The sequence below is a fragment of the Ranitomeya imitator genome, chromosome 2 (assembly GCF_032444005.1).
Source record: "Ranitomeya imitator isolate aRanImi1 chromosome 2, aRanImi1.pri, whole genome shotgun sequence".
NCBI classification, from domain to species: Eukaryota; Metazoa; Chordata; class Amphibia; order Anura; family Dendrobatidae; genus Ranitomeya; species Ranitomeya imitator.
Genome location: NC_091283.1, coordinates 477800671 through 477824165, shown reverse-complemented (window position 1 = coordinate 477824165; position 23495 = coordinate 477800671).

The following is a 23495-nucleotide window of genomic DNA, read 5'->3' as shown; positions in this document are numbered from 1 at the left end:
ACCACAACGAAAATCAGGCACAATGTTACACACTCTGTTGTTGGTGGCAACAAATGAGAGAGATGCCACACACGCAGGACTGTCACTGAAGCGCAAATGTAAATATTAATCTCCCACTGATTTGTTTTTTTTTTTAAAAGGGAGACTTTAGAAAAAAAAAATAATAAAAAAAAATGATTTTTTAAGGAAGAATTTATAAACCAAATAAAATGAAATGATTGTTTCAGGGAGAATTTAGAAAACAAATAAAAAAAATAGGCTTTCTATGGCCCACTGAGTGAGAGAGGACGCACACAGGAGTCAGGAGTGGCACACAAGCCCAGAGGCCAGTATTTATCTCCCACTGATTGATTTAATGATTTTTTCAGGTAGATTTTGGAACCCAAATCAAACAAAAAAATAAATAGGCTTTCTATGGCCCACAATTGGAGAGAGAGAGAGAGATGGCACACCCAGGAGTCAAGACTGGCACACAAGCAGAAAGGGCAATATTAATCTCCCACTGATTTGATTTTTTTTTTTTTTTCAGGGAGACTTTAGAAAAAAAATACAAAAAAATTAATTTTTCAGGAAGAATTTAGAAACAAAATAAAATAAAATGATTGTTTCAGGGAGAATTTAGAAAACAAATAAAAAAAAAATAGGCTTTGTAGGGCCCACTGAGTGAGAGAGGACGCACACAGGAGTCAGGAGTGGCACACAAGCCCAGAGGCCAATATTTATCTCCCACTGATTGATTTAGTGATTTTTTCAGGTAGATTTTGGAACCCAAATCAAGCAAAAAAATTAATAGGCTTTCTATGGCCCACAATTGGAGAGAGAGAGAGAGATGGCACACCCAGGAGTCAAGACTGGCACACAAGCAGAAAGGGCAATATTAATCTCCCACTGATTTGATTTTTTTTTTTTTTTCAGGGAGACTTTAGAAAAAAAAAATACAAAAAAATGAATTTTTCAGGAAGAATTTAGAAACAAAATAAAATAAAATGATTGTTTCAGGGAGAATTTAGAAAACAAATAAAAAAAAAATAGGCTTTGTAGGGCCCACTGAGTGAGAGAGGACGCACACAGGAGTCAGGAGTGGCACACAAGCCCAGAGGCCAATATTTATCTCCCACTGATTGATTTAGTGATTTTTTCAGGTAGATTTTGGAACCCAAATCAAGCAAAAAAATTAATAGGCTTTCTATGGCCCACAATTGGAGAGAGAGAGAGAGATGGCACACCCAGGAGTTAAGACTGGCACACAAGCAGAAAGGGCAATATTAATCTCCCACTGATTTGATTTTTTTTTTTTTTCAGGGAGACTTTAGAAAAAAAAAATACAAAAAAATGAATTTTTCAGGAAGAATTTAGAAACAAAATAAAATAAAATGATTGTTTCAGGGAGAATTTAGAAAACAAATAAAAAAAATAGGCTTTGTAGGGCCCACTGAGTGAGAGAGGACGCACAGAGGAGTCAGGAGTGGCACACAAGCCCAGAGGCCAATATTTATCTCCCACTGATTGATTTAGTGATTTTTTCAGGTAGATTTTGGAACCCAAATCAAGCAAAAAAATTAATAGGCTTTCTATGGCCCACAATTGGAGAGAGAGAGAGATGGCACACCCCGGAGTCAAGACTGGCACACAAGCAGAAAGGGCAATATTAATCTCCCACTGATTTGATTTATTTTTTTTTTTCAGGGAGACTTTAGAACCCAAATCAACCCAAAAAATAAATAGGCTTTCTATGGCCCACTATTTGTGAGAGAGATGGCACGCTCAGGACTGGCACACAAGCCCAGAGGCCAATATTAATCTCCCACTTTTTTTTTTTTTTTTCCAGGGAAAATTTATAAACCCAATAAAAAAAAAAATAAATAGGCTTTCTATGGCCCACTATCTGAGAGAGAGAGATGGCACGCTTAGGACTGGCACCCCAGCCCAAAGGCCAATATTAATCTCCCACTGATTGATTTATTGATTTTTTCAGGTAGAATTTAGAACCCAAATCAACCAAAAAAATAAATAGGCTTTCTATGGCCCACTATTTGTGAGAGAGATGGCACGCTCAGGACTGGCACACAAGCCCAAAGGCCAATATTAATCTCCCACTGATTGATTTATTGATTTTTTCAGGTAGAATTTAGAACCCAAATCAAGCAAAAAAATTAATAGGCTTTCTATGGCCCACTGAGTGAGAGATGGCACACACAGGAGTCAGGAGTGGCACACAAGCCCTGAGGCCAATATTTTTCTCCCACTGATTGATGTTGTGATTTTTTCAGGTAGATTTTGGAACCCAAATCAAGCAAAAAAATAAATAGGCTTTCTATGGCCCACTGAGTGAGAGATGGCACACACAGGAGTAAGGAGTGGCACACAAGCCCTGAGGCCAATATTTTTCTCCCACTGATTGATGTAGTGATTTTTTCAGGTAGATTTTAGAACCCAAATCAAGCAAAAAAATAAATAGGCTTTCTATGGCCCACTGAGTGAGAGATGACACAGACAGGGATGGCACTCTAGCAGAAATGCCAATCTTAATCTCCCACAAAAAAAAAAAAAAAAAAGGAACTGTCCTTCAATTACTATCTCCCTGCAGTAATCTCAGCCAGGTATGGCAGGCAGCAATAAAGAGTGGACTGATGCACAAATTAAATAAAAAGTGTGGACAAACAAACAAGATAGCTGTGCAGAAAGGAAGGAACAAGAGGATTTGTGCTTTGAAAAAAGCAGTTGGTTTGCACAGCGGCGTACACACAGCAATGCAGCTATCAGGGAGCCTTCTAGGGCAGCCCAATGAGCTACAGCGCTGAGGAAAAAAAAAAAATGTAGCTTCCACTGTCCCTGCACACCGAAGGTGGTGTTGGGCTGTGGAAATCGCTACAGCACAAGCGGTTTGGTGGTTAATGGACCCTGCCTAACGCTATCCCTGCTTCTGACGAAGCGGCCTCAACCTCTCCCTAAGCTCAGATCAGCAGCAGTAACATGGCGGTCGGCGGGAACGCCCCTTTATAGCCCCTGTGACGCCGCAGACAGCAAGCCAATCACTGCAATGCCCTTCTCTAAGATGGTGGGGACCAGGACCTATGTCATCACGCTGCCCACACTCTGCGTTTACCTTCATTGGCTGAGAAATGGCGCTTTTCGCGTAATTGAAATGCGACTTTGGCGCGAAAGTCGCGTACCGCATGGCCGACCCCGCACAGGGGTCGGATCGGGTTTCATGAAACCCGACTTTGCCAAAAGTCGGCGACTTTTGAAAATGAACGACCCGTTTCGCTCAACCCTATTCACAACAATACACACATCTATATATATAAAAGGCATCGTGATTACTCGCTAATCCCGCCCCCTGCACAGTAGCTCCGTCCCACCTCATCACCACACATAATTCCTCCCCCCACCTCATTACCATACACAATCCCACCCCCACCCCATTACCACACACAATCCCGCCCCCACCATATTACCACACACAATCTGCACATCATCACACAATGACGCTCATGTGCCACATCACCACACATAATCCTGCCTGCCCACCTCATTACCACACATAATCTTGCCCCCCACCACAGCACCACAGATAATCCCGCCCCCACATCACCACACATAATTCCGCCCCCCCAACACATTACCACACACAATCCCACCCCCCACATCACACATAATTCCACCCCCCAACACATCACCACACATAATCTCGCCCCCAAACCCCTTTACCACACATACCGCTCCCCCACCGCATCACCACACATAATCCCGCCCGCCCACCACATCACCACACATAATCCCACCCCAACACATCACCACACATAATCCCACCCCAACACATCACCACACATAATCCCACCCCCCACCACATCACCACATATAATTCCGCCCCCACCACATCATCATACATAATCCCGCCCCCCACCACATCACCACACATAATCCCGCCCCCCACCACATCACCACACATAATCCCACCCCCCACCACATTACCACAGATAATCCCACCCCCCACCACATTACCAGACATAATCCTGCCCCCCACCACATTACCACACATAATCCCACCCCCCACCATATTACCACACATAATCCCGCCCCCACCACATTACCACAGATAATCCTGCCCCCCACCACATTACCACACATAATCCCGCCCCCCACACATTACCACACGAGGCTCCGTCCCCACATATTACCACACAAGGCTCTGTCCCCACACATTACCACACGAGGCTCCATACCCACACATTACCACACGATGCTCTGTCCCCACACATTACCACATGAGGCTCTGTCCTCACACATTACCACACGTGGCTCCGTCCCCACACATTATCACATGAGGCTCCATCCCCACACATTACCACACGTGGCTCCATCCCCACACATTACCACACGAGGATCTGGATCGCCCCCACGTAAGGGCAATGGGGTACTCGGTACCGGGTCCTTCAATTCCCTCAGCTGGGATGTCGCGGTGGCCCAACCCGGACCGTGGCCCTATGAGGGGTGCCCAATAAAAGGGGAAAAGTTTGTAGATAACGGTAGTGTTCGTGACGCCACCTGTGGTATTCGGTCAGGGTGACCGATGCTGCTTAGGGGTCCGCTGGGGTGATGGAATGGCAGCTAGATGGTATACCTTCCCACAGGTGAAGTATATCCCCAGGGCTTCCCAGAAGTGTAGATGGTGGATGGTGAATGGAAGGCAAGGACACAATGGGAGCAGTCTCTTTACCTTTACTGAAGGCTTCAGCATCCACAGTCCAGGGTGCCGGATGACAGGGTAGGCAGAGTCCGGTCAGTCTGATGGCAATTCCAGAGTCCCCCTATCCAGGTGGAAATCAGTAGCCTTCCCCTTGCGCACAGTAATGTAGTAGGTCCCTACATGCATTAGCTCCCATAGGTTCCTCACTCTTGTTACTCTTCTCTCTGTCCCCCAGATGGATAGGACAAACCCGTATGACAGTGGTGGCCTGAGGCTATTTTATAGGGACCCTAGCGTCGCCCCTCCTCCGCGTTGCCACCTTGTCTGCTTAGGTTCTTAGGTCGGGCAGCCAACTTGGAATCGACTGTCCTGCCGGTCTCTGAAGTAAAGCGTAAAGTCTATTACTCCCTCGGTGTTTCTGCTACCGGATCTGCGCTCAGTGGGAGGCAGCCTGCTCCTAGCTGGTCTCCCACTGGTGTTTTACTCCTGTTGCTACGACTTCTGTGATCACTCACTACGGCACACTTCCTTTCTTGTCCTTTCTTAGGAGGCTGCCGCATGGGTTGCAGGCGCAGCTCACATAGTAACATAGTAACATAGTTAGTAGCTCCGTGTCCTTCTTTCCCTTCCTGGGCTGAGCCCAGTCTTCTCCTCTCCTCCTCCTGGCTCCAACTCTCAACTCCTACTGACTATCTCCTTCTCCCTCCAGTCAGCTTCTCCTCTCTCCGTCTGCCTAACTTCCTAACCAAACCCCAGTTTTACCCAAGTGTGAGGATTGGCCTGATAGAACCTTTTGCTCCCCCTGGTGGCCGGCGTGTGAAGTGTGTGTGTGGCTGTGATACCTGGCAGGGTGAACTCCTTTGGTGCCATCAGACATAACATCGCTCCCCCTGGTGGAAGAACGACATTACTGCAACGACCAGGACTCTGGGGCGCTGCAGCTCCGTCCCCACACATTAACACACAAGCCTCCGCCCCCCACATTACCACACGAGGCTCCATCCCCACACATTAACCCACGAGGCTCCGTCCCGACACATTACCACACGAGGCTCAGTCCCCACACATTACCACTCGAGGCTCCGTCCCCACACATTAACCTACGAGGCACTGTCCCCACACATTACTACACGAGGCTCCATCCCCACACATTACCACACGAGGTTCCGTCCCCACACATTACCACACGTTAATTTACCACCTGCGTAAGCGCTATTGAATGTTGTCAATATTTACTTTAGTTTAATCACCAGCAGCGTTAATTCGATAGCAACGAGCGTGCCGAGCGTTAGCTGGCTGGAAACACCTAGTTATATATATAGATGAAATTATCAGCAGTGCATCAAGTGACACTTCACCCGGATATGTTCTGCCTCTAAGTTTTTAGGACTTGAGTCCTTCAGCAGCTGATACATGCGATTGTTACATGTTCCTTAGGTGCAACATTACCAGGTGAGCAGATCCATGTTTGGTCTCTGTGCTTGCTTTACAGTTAAACCCTATTTTGCGCTCTCTAATTTCCCAGTTTTCCACATTACTATTTTCTTTTTAAAGGGATTCTATCACTAGGTTTTGACACCTAATCTGAGAGCAGCATGTAGAGATGGCAACCTTGATTCCAGTGATGTGTCACTTACTGGGCTGCTTGTTGTAGTTTTATTAAAATCACTGGTAAACCTGCTATCAAGTAGTCCATCATATTGATGAGCTCTGTGTAACCCCGCCCCTTCCCTGATTGGCAGATTTCTGTGTACACTGTACATGGGAAGACAGCTGCCAATCAGTGGTGTGGGCAGGATTATACAGAGCACTGGTAGATATGCAGCAAATACAACAATGATTTTATCAAAAATACCGCAACCAGACAAGTAAGTGATACATCACTGGAATCAAAATCTCTGTCTCTATATTATGCTGTTCTCAAATGAAATAGCAAAAACCAGGTTACAGGCTCCTTTTTAATCTTTTCTGTGCAGCAGTATATAATTCTCAATGCTGATTCAATTAAAGTTCTTACAGTGGCATATCTAGGAGGGGAGGTGGGGTATTTACCCCAGGCGCAGTCAACAGGGGGGCACTATTGGGTCGCCTGATACAACACCTGAGATGTCTCCCACGTGACTGCTTTTTGCCACCTCACTCAGTGGGATTTGATCAACACTGGTTCACATGTGAGTACAATAGAAACCCTGACTGCTGGCACTTCCTGGTCAGGGAAATGTCAGCAGGTTGATCAGGTTAGCTGATCAAGCTGCTGGCATTACTCCTACGCCACAAAGGACATAACAGGTGGTGAGGTAAGTTTGCGAAGATTGAAGGACAGTATTTGCAAGGAGGATGGTATGTGGGAGGAGACCATATGGGCTGGGGAAAATGTTTGGGGAGCCATTATGAGCAGTGGGAATGTGTGGGGAGACAGTATGGTCAAGGTGGAATGTGTGAAGAGACAGTATAAATAGGGGAGAATGTGTGAAGACACACTAAGGAGAGGGGAAAATGTGTGAAGAAACATTTTTGGCAATGGGTGAATGTGTGATGAAACAGTTTAGTCAGGGTGGAAATGTGTGAGCAGGCAATATGGAGAAATGTGTGAAGAGACAGTATGGGCAGGAGGGATGTGTGAGGAGACAGTATTGGCAGGGGGAATGCGTGAGGAGCAGTATGGGAAGGGGTAATGTGTGAGGAGACAATATTGGCAGGGGGAGAATGTGTAAGGAGACAGCATGGCTAGTGGGGAAATGTATAAGGAGACAGTATTGGAAAGGAGAAATGGGGCAGCATGGGGGACAGTGTGAGGGTACAGTATGGAGGTGACCATATGCAGAGGGGGGAGTGATAGGAGGGGGCACAGTATAGCTTCTGGGCAGTATACAGATGGAGTAGTATGGGGGGACAGCGTGAATATGGGGAAACAGTATAGAAATGTAGTAGTATTGGGGGACACAGTGTGAGGGGGCAGTGTGAAGAGGAAGCCCAGTATGGAAAAAAAGGACAGTTTGGTGGGTATATACCATAAGAGGTTTAGTGTGGGAGTCATATTTGTGCTGGGAGCACAATGTGTGGCAAAAATTCATGGGAACAGTGTTAGGATGTGCTGCAGAAGATGGGGAAGACGGAAGTCTTAAAGACGAGCTGTGGATGTGAAATGTCATCATGGCATCTGGTAAAGACGGGGAAAGAAAAGAGAATGACTTCTATCAGAGAAGATGTCTTCTAGAAATACATGGTGTAGATGTATATTTCTGATACTGACTACATCTCATCAGTACTGTGGTTCCTGTATGACCCATAGTCTGATGATGGCTTTTAACAACTCCCAGTATCTCCTTAGTACCATTGTTAAGTACATTATAGGAGTTACTAGATGGTGGCCCGATTCTAACGCATCGGGTATTCTAGAATATGCATGTCCACGTAGTATATTGCCCAGCCATGTAGTATATTGCACAGCCCACGTAGTATATTGCACAGCCCACGTAGTATATTGCCCAGTCATGTAGTATATTGCCCAGCCACATAGTATATTGCCCAGCCACGTAGTATATTGCCCAGCCACGTAGTATATTGCCCAGTCACGTAGTATATTGCCCAGCCACGTAGTATATTGCCCAGCCACGTAGTATATTGCCCAGCCACGTAGTATATTGCCCAGCCACATAGTATATTGCCCAGCCACGTAGTATATTGCCCAGCGACGTAGTATATTGCTCAGCCACGTAGTATATTGCCCAGTTACGTAGTATATTGCCCAGTGACGTAGTATACAGCACAGAGCCACGTAGTATATTGCACAGCGACGTAGTATGCAGGACAGAGCCACGTAATATATTGCCCAGCCACGTAGTATATTGGCCAGTTACATTGTATATTGCCCAGCCACGTATGTCACAGGTTAAAAAATAAAAAATAAACATATACTCACCTTCCGAGGGCCCCTTGTAGTTCGGTCACATGACCATGACATCACGGCAGGTCGTTCTCGCGCAGGCACTGTGATGACATCGCGGTCACATGACCATGATGTCATGGCAGGTCCTTCTCGCGCAGGCGCGCAGGGCCTATGATGACGTCGTGGTCACATGACCGTGACGTCATGGCAGGTCCTTCTCCCATACTATTCTTGGCACAAAAGGTGAGTTTATAATGATTTGTTATTTTTTTTAATTATTTTTAACATTAGATGTTTTTACTATTGATGCTGCGTAGGCAGCATCAATAGTAAAAACGTGGTCACACAGGGTTAATAGCGGCGGTAACGGATTGAGTTACCCGCGGCATAACGCGGTCCGTTACCGCTGGCATTAACCCTGTGTGAGCGGTGACTCCGGGGAGTATGGAGCGGGCGCCGACTGCAGGGGAGTAGGGAGGGACTAATCGGACTGTGGCCATCTCTGATTGGTCGCGGCAGCCATGACAGGTAGCTGGCGAGACCAATCAGCGACTTGGATTCCATGACAGACAGAGGCTGCGACCAATGAATATCCGTGACAGACAGAAAGACAGAAGGACAGAAAGATGGAAGTGACCCTTAGACAATTATATAGTAGATAAGTTTAGGCAATACAATTGAATATAGGGCTTATCTCACATTGCAATTGATCGATATGCTAAGCTTGGTTAGGTATACATGTACTGATAGTAGTTCTGATGATGTTTTCCTGTCCTGATGGTGGTTCTGGTAATTTATTTCTGTTCTGTTGGTGGTCTTGGTGATATATTTCTGTACTGTGTTAATGGTTCTGGTAATGTATGTATGGTCTGATGGTGGTTCTGATTATGCATTCCTGTACTGATAGTGATTCTGGTGATGTATTTCTGTACTGATGGTGTTTCTGGTGCAGTATTTATGTTCTGTTGGTGGTTCTGGTGCAGTTTTTCTGTTCTGATGGTATTTCTAGTGCTGTATTTCTGTACTGATGGTGGTTGTGATATTGTACTTACTGTTTGTCATTCTGGTGATGTAATAATAATAATAATAATAATAATAATAATAATTTTATTCCTATAGTGCTAACATATTCCACAGCACTTTATATTTTAGAGGGGACTTGTACAGACATTATAACAATAAACACATAGATCAATAGATACTAAGAGGAATAAGGGCCCTGCTCGCAAGCTTACAATCTATGAGGAAATAGGGGAGACATGAAAAGTGGATGGTAACAATTGTTTTTGTTGTTCAGACCAGCCATAATGTTAGAAATCAGGTATTCATGTAATGCTGCATGAACCGGTTATCAGCCAGAATACGTAAAACTACAGACACAGAGGCATATTAAATGCATAAGGCGTACGAGAGCATGATGCAAGAAACCTGGTTATGATAAAAATTTTGAATGGGCAACACAGGGATAGTTATATGAATGTGTTGATGCGGTAGGCCAGTCTAAAGAAATGTGTTTTTAGTGCACGCTTAAAACTGTGGGTATTGGGGATTAATCAAATTAACCTGGGTAGTGCATTCCAAAAAATTGGAGCAGCACGTGAAAAGTCTTGGAGACGGGAGTGGGGGGTTCTGATTATCGAGGATGTTAACCTCAGATCATTAGTAGAATAGAGGGCACAGGTAGGGTGGTAGACTGAGACGAGGGAGAAGATGTAGGGTGGGGCTGAGCTGTGGAGTGCTTTGTGGGTGAGGGTAATAAGTTTAGACTGAATTCTGGAGTGGATGGGTAACCAGTGTAATTACTGGCACAAGGTAGAGGCATCAGTGTAACGTTTGGTGAGGAATAAGATCCTGGCTGTAGCATTCAAGACAGATTGGAGAGGGGAGAGCTTGTTAAGAAGGAGACCGATTAGTAGAGAATTACAATAGTCCAGATGAGAATGAATAAGAGAAACAGTAAGAGTTTTTGCAGAGTCAAAAGTAAGAAAGGGTCGAATTCTAGAAAGTTTTTGAGGTGCAGATGACAAGAGCGAGTCAGTGATCAGATGTGGGGGTGAATTAAAGCTCTGAATCAAGTATGACCTGAAGACAGCGGGCGTGTTGCTGGGGAGTAATGGTAGAACCACACATGGAAATGGCAATGCCTAGATACAAATGCGGACACTGCCCTATTAACCTTTATCCTGGCCTTGCTAATTTTATCCAAAGACTGCATGTTCCTCCATCGTTTACGCGGCACAATTTCCGACCAGACAATGATCAAACCAGGATACAAAACCCATAACCGCAAGAAATCTTGTTTTATATCTTTTATTAACTCCCTAAAAGGTCGAACCCCTAGGTCGTTACCCCCAACATGCAAAACTAAAAGATTTGGAACCTTATCCAACTTGACACCTTTATGGATCTCCTGTAAAACTCTATTCTGGGCCATCCCCCTAAAACCAAGCCACTGAATTACCGCCACTCTCCGATCAAAACCAAGCTGTCTACCCTCAGTGTGCACATCGGCACGCAGTGCTCCCCAATGGACACACGAGTGGCCGAGAATCCACACCAATAATGGCAGGGGACCTGAAAAACACAAAACAAAATCTCAAAATATAAAACGGACGATATGACAACATTACGGTGCGACACCCACTAAAGCACCACAAACCGCCCTTTGCGGCCGAACATAGCTACGATATCTGTTTGACCACCACCTACCAATACGCCGAATGGCAGCAGCCCCTAGGCCCCCCAACGCCGCATCTGTTACGGCCCCAATTCTAAACGAGTGAGAAGCAAAACAAGAATCATTAAAACCCAGCAATGCAATAGCCTTCCTAAAAACCACTGTAAATTGATAACGAGATAAAAAGGAACCATCCTCATGGCATAACAACGACCGATCCCGATTAGGCTGAAGCCCCCCAAAATTTGCCAGACAGGTAAGCGGACACATAAGAGAACTGTCAACCAAACCCAAAACAATTCTACTACCTCTACCTTCCTGATCCGATTTTGACCGCCGCAACAACAGCTCAACACAATCAGCTGACAGCAACACATCTCGAGCCAACAGTCCCCCCCATCACTTTTTTGCTAGGTGATACCAACTCACCAGCTCTCAATGCCCGGAAAAAGGCTAAAGAAAAGGCTAAACGGAACAAATAAAGTTCAAAAACCGAGAAACATAAAGAAGGCAAAACCCCACCCAACTTTTCCAACAAATTATAAGAAACAGGTCGTCTAGAATCCATTTGGCCCGGCCGCCGACGAAAACCTTTTACAGCCTGTTTCACCAAAAAGATCTTGGTTATATCATGCTGACCCCTCAATTTAAAATCAAAAGCCAGAGCTGACATGACTCGTGACACCTTAGCAGAAGACCATCCTGCCGAGGCCCCACAACCCAACCAGGATAACAATATAACCGCCTGCTCATGCTCCCTTGACCCACATGACTCAGCCCATAACAAATCCTCCCACTCAAGCCAAATTGCCTGATAAGCCTCCCAAGTTCTGGGAGCCAACAATGACCTGATCAACGCCTCAGCGTCCTGGATACCAAAAGCCAGAGTTCCGCAGGGCACTCCAACCCGACGACCTCCGCATCCGGAGCCAATGACTGAAAACGATCGAACTGTAAACGAGAAAGAGAGTGAGCGATGGATTTATGTACTCCCGACACATTATGTGTGCATTCAAATTCAAACATAATCACACCAACTGCCTCAACACGTGCACCACCGGAGGCGACGTTGCAGACAAACTGTTGATCGTGCAAACCACCCCCATGTTGTCGCAGTGAAAACTAACCCCCCTGTTTCGAAAAACCTGCTGCCACAGATGCACCGCTACCAGAGTGGGAAAAATCTCCAAAAGTGCAATGTTCCGAACGAGGCCAGAAGAAATCCAAGTCGTAGGCCATTTTGACGCACACCATTGTCCCCCGAAAATACACACCAAAACCTGACCCACCTGCTGCGTCAGTGAACAATTCCAATGACTCATTATCAATCACTCCCTCCATAAACAGAGCCCGACCGTTATAGTTTTCCAAAAACACACTCCAAACCGCCAAATCCTCTTTGTGCTCTGCTGACAACTGTACAAAATGATGAGGAGCACAAACTCCTGTCGTAGCACTGGCTAATCTCCTAGAAAAAAACTCTACCCATCGGCATGACCTGACAGGCAAAATTGAGCTTCCCCAGCAGCGATTGCATATCCCGCAACGGCAATTTGTTCAGACGACAAACCCGCCGCACATCCTCCTGAAGACTTACCACCTTCTCCAATGGCAATCTAAACTCCCACTGAATGGTATCAGTGATGATGCCCAAAACACAAAAACATGTACTGGGAGCCAAAGGAACACCAAAGCGATGCACCATTCAATTGCTCTCAAAATGCTATTACAATGGTCCGACCCGGCCGGGCCGACACACAAGAAGTCGTCAAGATAATGATTAACAGAATCGCAACCAGAAACATCCCGAACCACCCATTCCAAAACGGAACTAAATGACTCAAACAAAGCACAGTATAGAGAACTGCCTATGGGCAAACACCTATCCACAAAGAAACGATCCTCCCAAAAACAAATGAATGGCAACAAATGAAAGGCCGATTCAATATCCGTCTTAGCTAGGAGGGGCCCTTTTCCACATTTCTGAACCCAATCCACTGCTTCATAGAAAGACGCGTATACCACCGAGCAAAGCTCAGGATCAATACCGTCGTTAACAGACAAACCTCTAGGATACGATAAGATAATCAAATGAAATTTCCCATTCTCTTTCTTAGGCACGACCCCAACGGTGAAACAACTAAATCATCAAAAGGAGCCAGCTCAAAGGGGCCCGCCATGCGACCCAGCGCTACTTCCTTACGCAATTTTTCAGAAACCACATCTGCGTGCAACAATTCCGACCACAGATTTTTTCTAACACAAGGAACAACAAAAGAAGGAGCAGGAATAACAAAACCCTCCTTAAAACCAGACAACAAAACTGCCTTTTCCCTATCTGCTTCTCTCTTTAGAGAAGGGACCATCCTTTCCCACAACCGCGACAGTGGGAGCACAAATGTTTAAACTTGCAGTTGACTCCAAATTTACACTGTCCTTCATTAAACTTCCAGGACACCCCCAATTTCTGCCCACCTGCCTGACCCATTTGACTTGAGGACCCTGAAGTACCGGATTGAGAACCTTGGCCAGAACCTCCGGCTCCCCAGTGAAAGGGATGGCCGAACTTGTACTGCGCCATCACCCGTAACCAGAGTCCGATGTCTTTCTGGTCGCATCTAATAGCAGGCCGGATGACTTTCTGCTGTCTGAACTGCTCATCATACCTGAGCCACGCCTGACTGCCGTATACCCTGTGAGCCTCGCTAATGGAATCCATATAACAGAATAACCCAGAACAATTCTCGGGTGCCTTTTCACCAATAACGCTGGCCAAAATGGCAAAGGCCTGAAGCCAGTTAACAAACGTCTGAGGAATCAAACTCCAACGCTGCTTTTCCTCATCCTCTTTTTTACTATCCTCTTTCTTCCCCTTATCAAGATTAAACTGAAGGGAGCAATGAAAAAATCTCGACGTATTTATCCTTTGCAATCTTTTCCTTAACCTCTTTCTTAAGATGGGCCCCCAAAGGACCCTCAAAACACACATAAACTTCCCCGTGCACCCTATCATCCAGGTGGATCCTGCACTCTTTTTCCTTATCTGTTTGCACTGAAATGGATATCGGCTCAGCAGCCAAAACTGGCGCCACTGCTGAACTAATTGGCCCTGGCTGCGAGCCCAACCAAGCTCCCAAATGTCTCTGTGCGACCATACCCCGATCCAATCTAGTCAACAAATCCTGCACATTAACCAAAATCTCACTCCCGCCCTTTCCACGTCACCTGTCACCCCCGCTCCCATTGAACCACTAAAAATCCCTCGACTACCACTAAATGCAGGTGACGATGAATCTGGAGGACATATATGTGACACAGACATATACTCACTGGGCTGCAAGCGATCTGTGGCACCTCCAGCCGGAGTGCTGGCATCCAGACGTCCATAAACTGCAAGCTCTGCTGCCGACCCATCCGTCCCTGGTTGCTAGCGTGGCCCAAAGAGATCAGGCTGTATACCCTGTAGTACAACAGGCCCGGAGAAGAGGGGGCCTGAACTCTGGGTCCCCAGGGATAGCTGTGCCTGCGTGGATGTGCCTGCAGCGCGCCAGCCCCCATCAGCCACAGCACCGGATGAAAAAGTAGTCCCTCTGGCATGCACCCCGGGAGAATGAGAACCCCCTGTCACTGAAGAAGAGGCCAGCCCAGCTCCGTCCAGCCTAAGACCGCCGACCAAACATCATCCACCGCTACTCCAGAAACAGCCGAAGCAGGCCGCGCGATAGGTGTCTCACCGCTGTGGCCTCCCGCTCTCACAGGCCCCTGTCGCTGTCTGGCGCACCTTAACTCTGCCCCACCACGCTGTGAGGTGAAGGGCTGGTAACCGCCGCTGAGCCTCGCCTGGCGGTAGGATTCCTCCCAGGCTGGGGCCAGCTGGATGCTGTTCTTACCAGCGCCCGGCCTGGAGGGTCCCGGGAGGGGCTCCTGTGTCTGCAGGAGGCTTGGGGAGCAGAATCCGGGGATAGCCGTTTGGGGGGCCGCATCCGCCGAGACCGGCGCTCCAGCGGTGCAGCAACAGGCGTCCATCCGTGATGTGTGCCATCTGTGCCTCCAGCCAGCCTGGAGGGCGCGAAGCTGCTGCCGCCCTCAGGCTCTCCAGGATCGCGTCAACTTGGGACATGGTAGGTAGTACTACTTGTGACCCCAGAGAGCGGGAACTGACCAGACCCCAACCCCTAATCCCCCCTTTTGAACTTACTACAAGCCCAACTCCCTTGGGATTAGCCTAATCCTCCCTCCAACCCATTGTCATGTTGACCTCCGCCTACGCCGTGGGGGGAGGGGACGGCTTGCTCCGGCCCTTCCTATATACCTGCTCTAAACTAAGCTCTCCTCCTAGATCAACTCTTCCTGAACTGCTTTGAGAGGAGAGTCTGCCGAGCATCTCATCACTGGGTCTTATATAAGACCGGATGACCCGATGCAGCTGGCCAATCACAGTAATGTCAGTGACCAATATGAATAAGGCTTTAACGTTGCCGCTGCCTCGGAGTAACCTTCGACTCTGCCCTGTCCTTCAAACCACACATCCAAGCTCTTTCCACCTCCTGTCGCCTCCAGCTCAAAAATATCTCCAGGATCCGTCCTTTCCTCAACCCCCAATCTACTAAAATGCTTGTGCACGCCCTCATCATTTCCCGCCTTGACTACTGCAACATCCTTTTCTGTGGCCTCCCTGCTAACACCCTTGCACCTCTCCAGTCCATCCTTAACTCTGCTGCCCGACTAATCCATCTCTCTCCTCGCTACTCCTCCGCTTCCCCCCTCTGCAAATCTCTTCACTGGCTCCCATTCCCTCAGCGTATCCAGTTCAAATTGCTAATACTGACCTACAAAGCCATCCACAACCTGTCTCCTCCATATATCTCTGAACTAATCTCTCGATATCTTCCCTCACGTGACCTCCGGTCCTCCCAAGACCTCCTTCTCTCCTCCACACTTATTCGCTCCTCATCCAATCGCCTCCAAGACTTCTCCCGAATATCCCCCATCCTCTGGAACTCTCTGCCCCAACACGTCCGACTATCAACCACAGTCGGATCCTTCAGACGGAACCTGAAAACTCATCTCTTCAGGAAAGCCTACAGCCTGCACTGACACCGCTGCTGCCTCATCACCAACGAAGCTACCGCCTCACCAACACCGGAGCTACCGCCTCACCAACACCGGAGCTACTGCCTCACCAACACAGGAGCTCCTGCAACCCTCAACCTACTGTCTCCTTCCCCATAATCCTGTAGAATGTAAGCCCGCAAGGGCAGGGTCCTCGCCCCTCTGTATCAGTCCGTCATTGTTAGTTTGTTTACTGTATGTGATATTTGTAACTTGTATGTAACCCCTTCTCATGTACAGCACCATGGAATCAATGGTGCTATATAAATAAATAATAATAATAATAATAATAACGTATATGGCAGGCAATCTTTCCTTTTTTTTTAGCTGTCTAAGAGTCACAAAACATGAGGGCTAGGGACTAGAGTATGGCGCTCAAGCACCCGCGATGATCGGTCAAGTACTGAGTGTATCGGATGAGGAGCTATAGAGCCGGCAAAGAGTGAGAGTAAATCAGGACAGTCACGCAGAATACAGGGCAGTTGGAAGCTATGCACTTGAAGATTCGGCGGTGCGCCCCTGTGTATGAGGCAGTCACCTAGAGAGACAAAGCTGTCTGCCAAAAGAAAATTCACCAACAGATATCTCAGCCTTAGGCCGACTTCACACATCTGCATAATATTTTACTGATGTCATCAGTCTTTTAGATCAGTGTGCCATCCATTTTTTTATGTTATGGCTTAAGAAAAATCAATTCTAAAGCTTGTCCTATACACTTTGCAATGTTATACAAGTACAAAAGGGGAGAAGCCAGCGCTGCTTGTGGTCAGAACGCAATACTAAAAGTGCACATGCACATATTAATTTCTGACTGTATATCAAAATGAGACATTTAGCAAACAATTGATCAATTCTTTGAGCCACCCCGCCACTTCACGGCATTCTCTTGGGGCAGTCCTACTCTACGATTTTTATATTCGCTGTGCCATTACGGCCTCCTTAATATGTTAGGAGAAAGACCACGTTAATCCCACTCTACGTTTTTTTTTTGTTATATTCGCTGTGCAATTACGGCCTCCTAAATGTGTTAAAAGCGGGACCATATTGAATGCAAACCATACCTGTAGCGTTTCTGAATCACCCCCATGGCGCCAGAAAGGATATGCGCAAATAACGGTCGACCAGGTCCAAGCATGGACATTTCAGATCTGAACTCCACACAGCCTGACCAGCACCATAGCTAAAGAGAGAGACAGGCCCAGGCACAGGTGCACTAATCAAAACAGAGCCTGGGGCAGGGCAGGGCTCCCCTTTTGTTCTTAATGTTAAACAAGTACAACACATGGTTTCCATCCGTGTGAGGTACGTATTTTGCACGAAGCACGAACACGTAGACTTTTATTGGCCCATAACATCCGTGCTGCTGGTAAAAAATGAACATGTCTCCGTGTTGTTTACATGGACACATACATGGATGCAGCACCATAGATTATAATGAGTACGTACGTGTGGCATCCATGAAAAAAATGGATGCCACATATACTGCAAACATGTGTAAGGTTACTTGGAGAGACGGTAGTAGGTTAGGCTAGGTTCAGATTGCGTTAGGGCAATCCGTTTAGCGCTCAGTGCTAGCGGATTGCGCTAACGCAATGTCTTTTTAGGGGTCGCGTTAAACGTCCCCGCTAGGGCAGATCCCCGATCTGCGAGAATGGGGAACGGACCTCGGGCGCGCCGCGGCCGCTGCAAGCAGCGTCCGAGACGCGCCACAAAAGAACGGCACATCGCTGGTGTGTGCCGAAAATGGCACGCGCTAGCAATGCGCTTTAACATTGCTGGCAATGAGAGCGCTAACGGACGCATTGCACTGCGTTAATTTCGCCGTGCAACGCTGTCCGTTAGCTCTCACACTGAAACAAAATGAGAACCTAGCCTAAGCAACAGGCCGGCGTCACACACAGCGTAAAACAATACGGTCCGTATATTACGGCCGTAATACGCTGAAAAGTCCCGAAAAAAGTGGTCCGTAGCTCCTCCGTAGGCAGAGTGTGTCAGCGTATTTTGCGCATGGCATCCTCCGTATGTAATCCGTATGGCATCCGTACTGCGTGGTTTTCTCGCAGGCTTGCAAAACCAACATACCGCTATAGAAGTGATCCATGTGTCCCAAAAAGAAAAGAAAATATATATATACTGTCTATATATATATATATATATATATATATATATGTCAGTAGACACATATATTAGAGAGAAAAGCCGGTAATTCAGTGCGGTGTACAGTAAAATCACACTGACAGCTTACAGTAGAATAGGTAGAATAAATGTGTACACATAGAATAGGTATATATATATATATATATGTCAGTGAGACACATATATGTATATATATTAATATTTATTCCAGCGCTAGACAGCTTGAAAGCCGGTAATTCAATTACCGGCTTTTTCCTTCTCCTTCCTAAAACCCGACATGATTTGAGACATGGTTTACATACAGTAAACCATGTCTTCTCTCCATTTTTTTTGCAGATTCCACACTACTAATGTCAGTAGTGTGTATCTGCAAAATTTGGCCATTCTAGCTCTTAAAATAAAGGGTTAAATGGCGGAAAAAATTGGCGTGGGCTCCCGCGCAATTTTCTCCGCCAGAGTAGTAAAGCCAGTGACTGAGGGCAGATATTAATAGCCTGGAGAGGGTCCACGGTTATTGGCCCCCCCCTGGCTAAAAATATCTGCCCCCAGCCACCCCAGAAAAGGCACATCTGGAAGATGCGCCTATTCTGGCACTTGGCCACTCTCTTCCCATTCCCGTGTAGCGGTGGGATATGGGGTAATGAAGGGTTAATGCCACCTTGCTATTGTAAGGTGACATTAAGCCTAATTAATAATGGAGAGGCGTCAATTATGACACCTATCCATTATTAATCCAATACTAGTAAAGGGTTAAATAAAACACAAACACATTTTTTAAAATTATTTTAATGAAATAAAAACAATGGTTGTTGCAGTATTTTATTCAACGCCCAATCCAGTCACTGAAGACCCTCGTTCTGTGAGTAAAAAAACATAATAAACCAACAATATACTTACCCTCCGCAGATCTGTAACGTCCAACGATGTAAATCCTTCTGAAGGGGTTAAAACATTTTGCAGCAAGGAGCTGTGCTAATGCAGGCTGCTCCTCGCTGCAAAACCCCAGGGAATGAGGCTAAAAATAGATCAATGATCTATATTTAGCTTCATTTGCGGTGAGGCGCCCTCTGCTGGCTGTTCATAGATCGTGGGAAATTACCTAGAAAGCTCCCAGGCTTTCTAGGTAATTTCCCACGATCTATGAACAGCCAGCAGAGGGCGCCTCACCGCAAATGAAGCTAAATATAGATCATTGATCTATTTTTAGCCTCATTCCCTGGGGTTTTGCAGCGAGGAGCAGCCTGCATTAGCACAGCTCCTTGCTGCAAAATGTTTTAACCCCTTCAGAAGGATTTACATCGTTGGACGTTACAGATCTGCGGAGGGTAAGTATATTGTTGGTTTATTATGTTTTTTTACTCACAGAACGAGGGTCTTCAGTGACTGGATTGGGCGTTGAATAAAATACTGCAACAACCATTGTTTTTATTTCATTAAAATAATTTTAAAAAATGTGTTTGTGTTTTATTTAACCCTTTACTAGTATTGGATTAATAATGGATAGGTGTCATAATTGACGCCTCTCCATTATTAATTAGGCTTAATGTCACCTTACAATAGCAAGGTGGCATTAACCCTTCATTACCCCATATCCCACCGCTACACGGGAATGGGAAGAGAGTGGCCAAGTGCCAGAATAGGCGCATCTTCCAGATGTGCCTTTTCTGGGATGGCTGGGGGCAGGTGTTTTTAGCCAGGGGGGGGCCAATAACCGTGGACCCTCTCCAGGCTATTAATATCTGCCCTCAGTCACTGGCTTTACTACTCTGGCGGAGAAAATTGCGCGGGAGCCCACGCCAATTTTTTCCGCCATTTAACCCTTTATTTTAAGAGCTAGAACGGCCAAATTTTGCAGATACACACTACTGACATTAGTAGTGTGGAATCTGCAAAAAAAATGGAGAGAAGACATGGTTTACTGTATGTAAACCATGTCTCAAATCATGTCGGGTTTTAGGAAGGAGAAGGAAAAAGCCGGTAATTGAATTACCGGCTTTCAAGCTGTCTAGCGCTGGAATAAATATTAATATATATACATATATGTGTCTCACTGACATATATATATATACCTATTCTATGTGTACACATTTATTCTACCTATTCTACTGTAAGCTGTCAGTGTGATTTTACTGTACACCGCACTGAATTACCGGCTTTTCTCTCTAACAGCGCTGCGTATTTCTCGCAAGTCACACTGCTTGTCCGTGTGTAATCCGTATTTTTCACGCTTCCATAGACTTTCATTGGCGTATTTCTTGCGCAGTACGGTGACAAACGCAGCATGCTGCGATTTTGTACGGCCGTAGAAAGCCGTATAATACTGATCAGTAAAATACGGCAGATAGGAGCAGAGGCATAGAGAATAATTGTGCCGTATTTTTTGCGAGTTTTACGGACGTAGATTCTGCGCTCTTACGTCCGTAAAACTCGCATGTGTGACGGCGGCCACACTATTTAACTAATACAAAGAGGAAAATCTATTTATGATTATATATACAAGTAAGCACTATATTGCCGGTAACAATAACAGAGTTAATGCAGTACATTATGACACTGCAATGTAAATAAATACAATATCTATGCATCGTTCTATAACTTGAATTGTTTTTGTTATCCAGCAGTTAAGCAACTGTTAATGCTTTTATGTCTCAACTTCATGGGCGTCATTCTCAGTACTAAGCATGTCCCCTTCGTAGTCTCTATAAACACTTCTGATTGTTACACTGGCCTGAGTGGGGGTCATCAGTATATCCTGCTAGGCTGCAAGTTCTAGATATGTGAGTCACTGGGTATACAGTATGCTTGTCGCTCCGGCCGTCTATGTTCCCTGAAGCACTGTCCCAGCCCACACCCTCTATGGTACGTCTACCAGGAAAGTAACGGCCTTCCGGAATGGTCCTTTGCTACAGCTGGATTGTTTCCCGCGCCTGGTTCAAAGCTGGTAACAGTCTTCTACTGGCCCTTCTTACAGATCTTCTACTGTTGCTGCTTACGGGTCTTCTACTGGTGCTGGTCACAGACTTCTACTCGTACTGGTCACAGTCAGACTTCTACTGGCACGGTTCACTTATCTTCCTCACAGGTCAGGTTTTCTCCGGCATATAACTGTCTTGGACCCTTCTGTGGAGATAGTGGCTGTAAACCCACTTCACAACCACACGACCTGCCCTGGTACAGGTTCTGGAGCCAATTGCCTCTTCTCAGCCCAGCCAGACCTTTTATAATTAGTAACTGTGACACAGGTGTCACCTGACCTGATGTTGTCTTTATACTCTTGTGAGATTGGCTTCCCACTATCAAGTTCCTACTACTGTAATCCTTTCTTTACTTTCACTTTCGCCTTTGACCAGCAGATGGCGGTATTCTCTTGCAATTACTCAGCTAAGCATCAACTTCAACTGTATTCTTCTCTCTTGTCCACTTCCTTACGCACGGACATGTGAAGAAGGCCTTCTAGTAACATAGTAACATAGTAACATAGTTAGTAAGGCCGAAAAAAGACATTTGTCCATCCAGTTCAGCCTATATTCCATCATAATAAATCCCCAGATCTACGTCCTTCTACAGAACCTAATAATTGTATGATACAATATTGTTCTGCTCCAGGAAGACATCCAGGCCTCTCTTGAACCCCTCGACTGAGTTCGCCATCACCACCTCCTCAGGCAAGCAATTCCAGATTCTCACTGCCCTAACAGTAAAGAATCCTCTTCTATGTTGGTGGAAAAACCTTCTCTCCTCCAGACGCAAAGAATGCCCCCTTGTGCCCGTCACCTTCCTTGGTATAAACAGATCCTCAGCGAGATATTTGTATTGTCCCCTTATATACTTATACATGGTTATTAGATCGCCCCTCAGTCGTCTTTTTTCTAGACTAAATAATCCTAATTTCGCTAATCTATCTGGGTATTGTAGTTCTCCCATCCCCTTTATTAATTTTGTTGCCCTCCTTTGTACTCTCTCTAGTTCCATTATATCCTTCCTGAGCACCGGTGCCCAAAACTGGACACAGTACTCCATGTGCGGTCTAACTAGGGATTTGTACAGAGGCAGTATAATGCTCTCATCATGTGTATCCAGACCTCTTTTAATGCACCCCATGATCCTGTTTGCCTTGGCAGCTGCTGCCTGGCACTGGCTGCTCCAGGTAAGTTTATCATTAACTAGGATCCCCAAGTCCTTCTCCCTGTCAGATTTACCCAGTGGTTTCCCATTCAGTGTGTAATGGTGATATTGATTCCTTCTTCCCATGTGTATAACCTTACATTTATCATTGTTAAACCTCATCTGCCACCTTTCAGCCCAAGTTTCCAACTTATCCAGATCCATCTGTAGCAGAATACTATCTTCTCTTGTATTAACTGCTTTACATAGTTTTGTATCATCTGCAAATATCGATATTTTACTGTGTAAACCTTCTACCAGATCATTAATGAATATGTTGAAGAGAACAGGTCCCAATACTGACCCCTGCGGTACCCCACTGGTCACAGCGACCCAGTTAGAGACTATACCATTTATAACCACCCTCTGCTTTCTATCACTAAGCCAGTTACTAACCCATTTACACACATTTTCCCCCAGACCAAGCATTCTCATTTTGTGTACCAACCTCTTGTGCGGCACGGTATCAAACGCTTTGGAAAAATCGAGATATACCACGTCCAATGACTCACCGTGGTCCAGTCTATAGCTTACCTCTTCATAAAAACTGATTAGATTGGTTTGACAGGAGCGATTTCTCATAAACCCATGCTGATATGGAGTTAAACAGTTATTCTCATTGAGATAATCCAGAATAACATCCCTCAGAAACCCTTCAAATATTTTACCAACAATAGAGGTTAGACTTACTGGCCTATAATTTCCAGGTTCACTTTTAGAGCCCTTTTTGAATATTGGCACCACATTTGCTATGCGCCAGTCCTGCGGAACAAACCCTGTCGCTATAGAGTCACTAAAAATAAGAAATAATGGTTTATCTATTACAT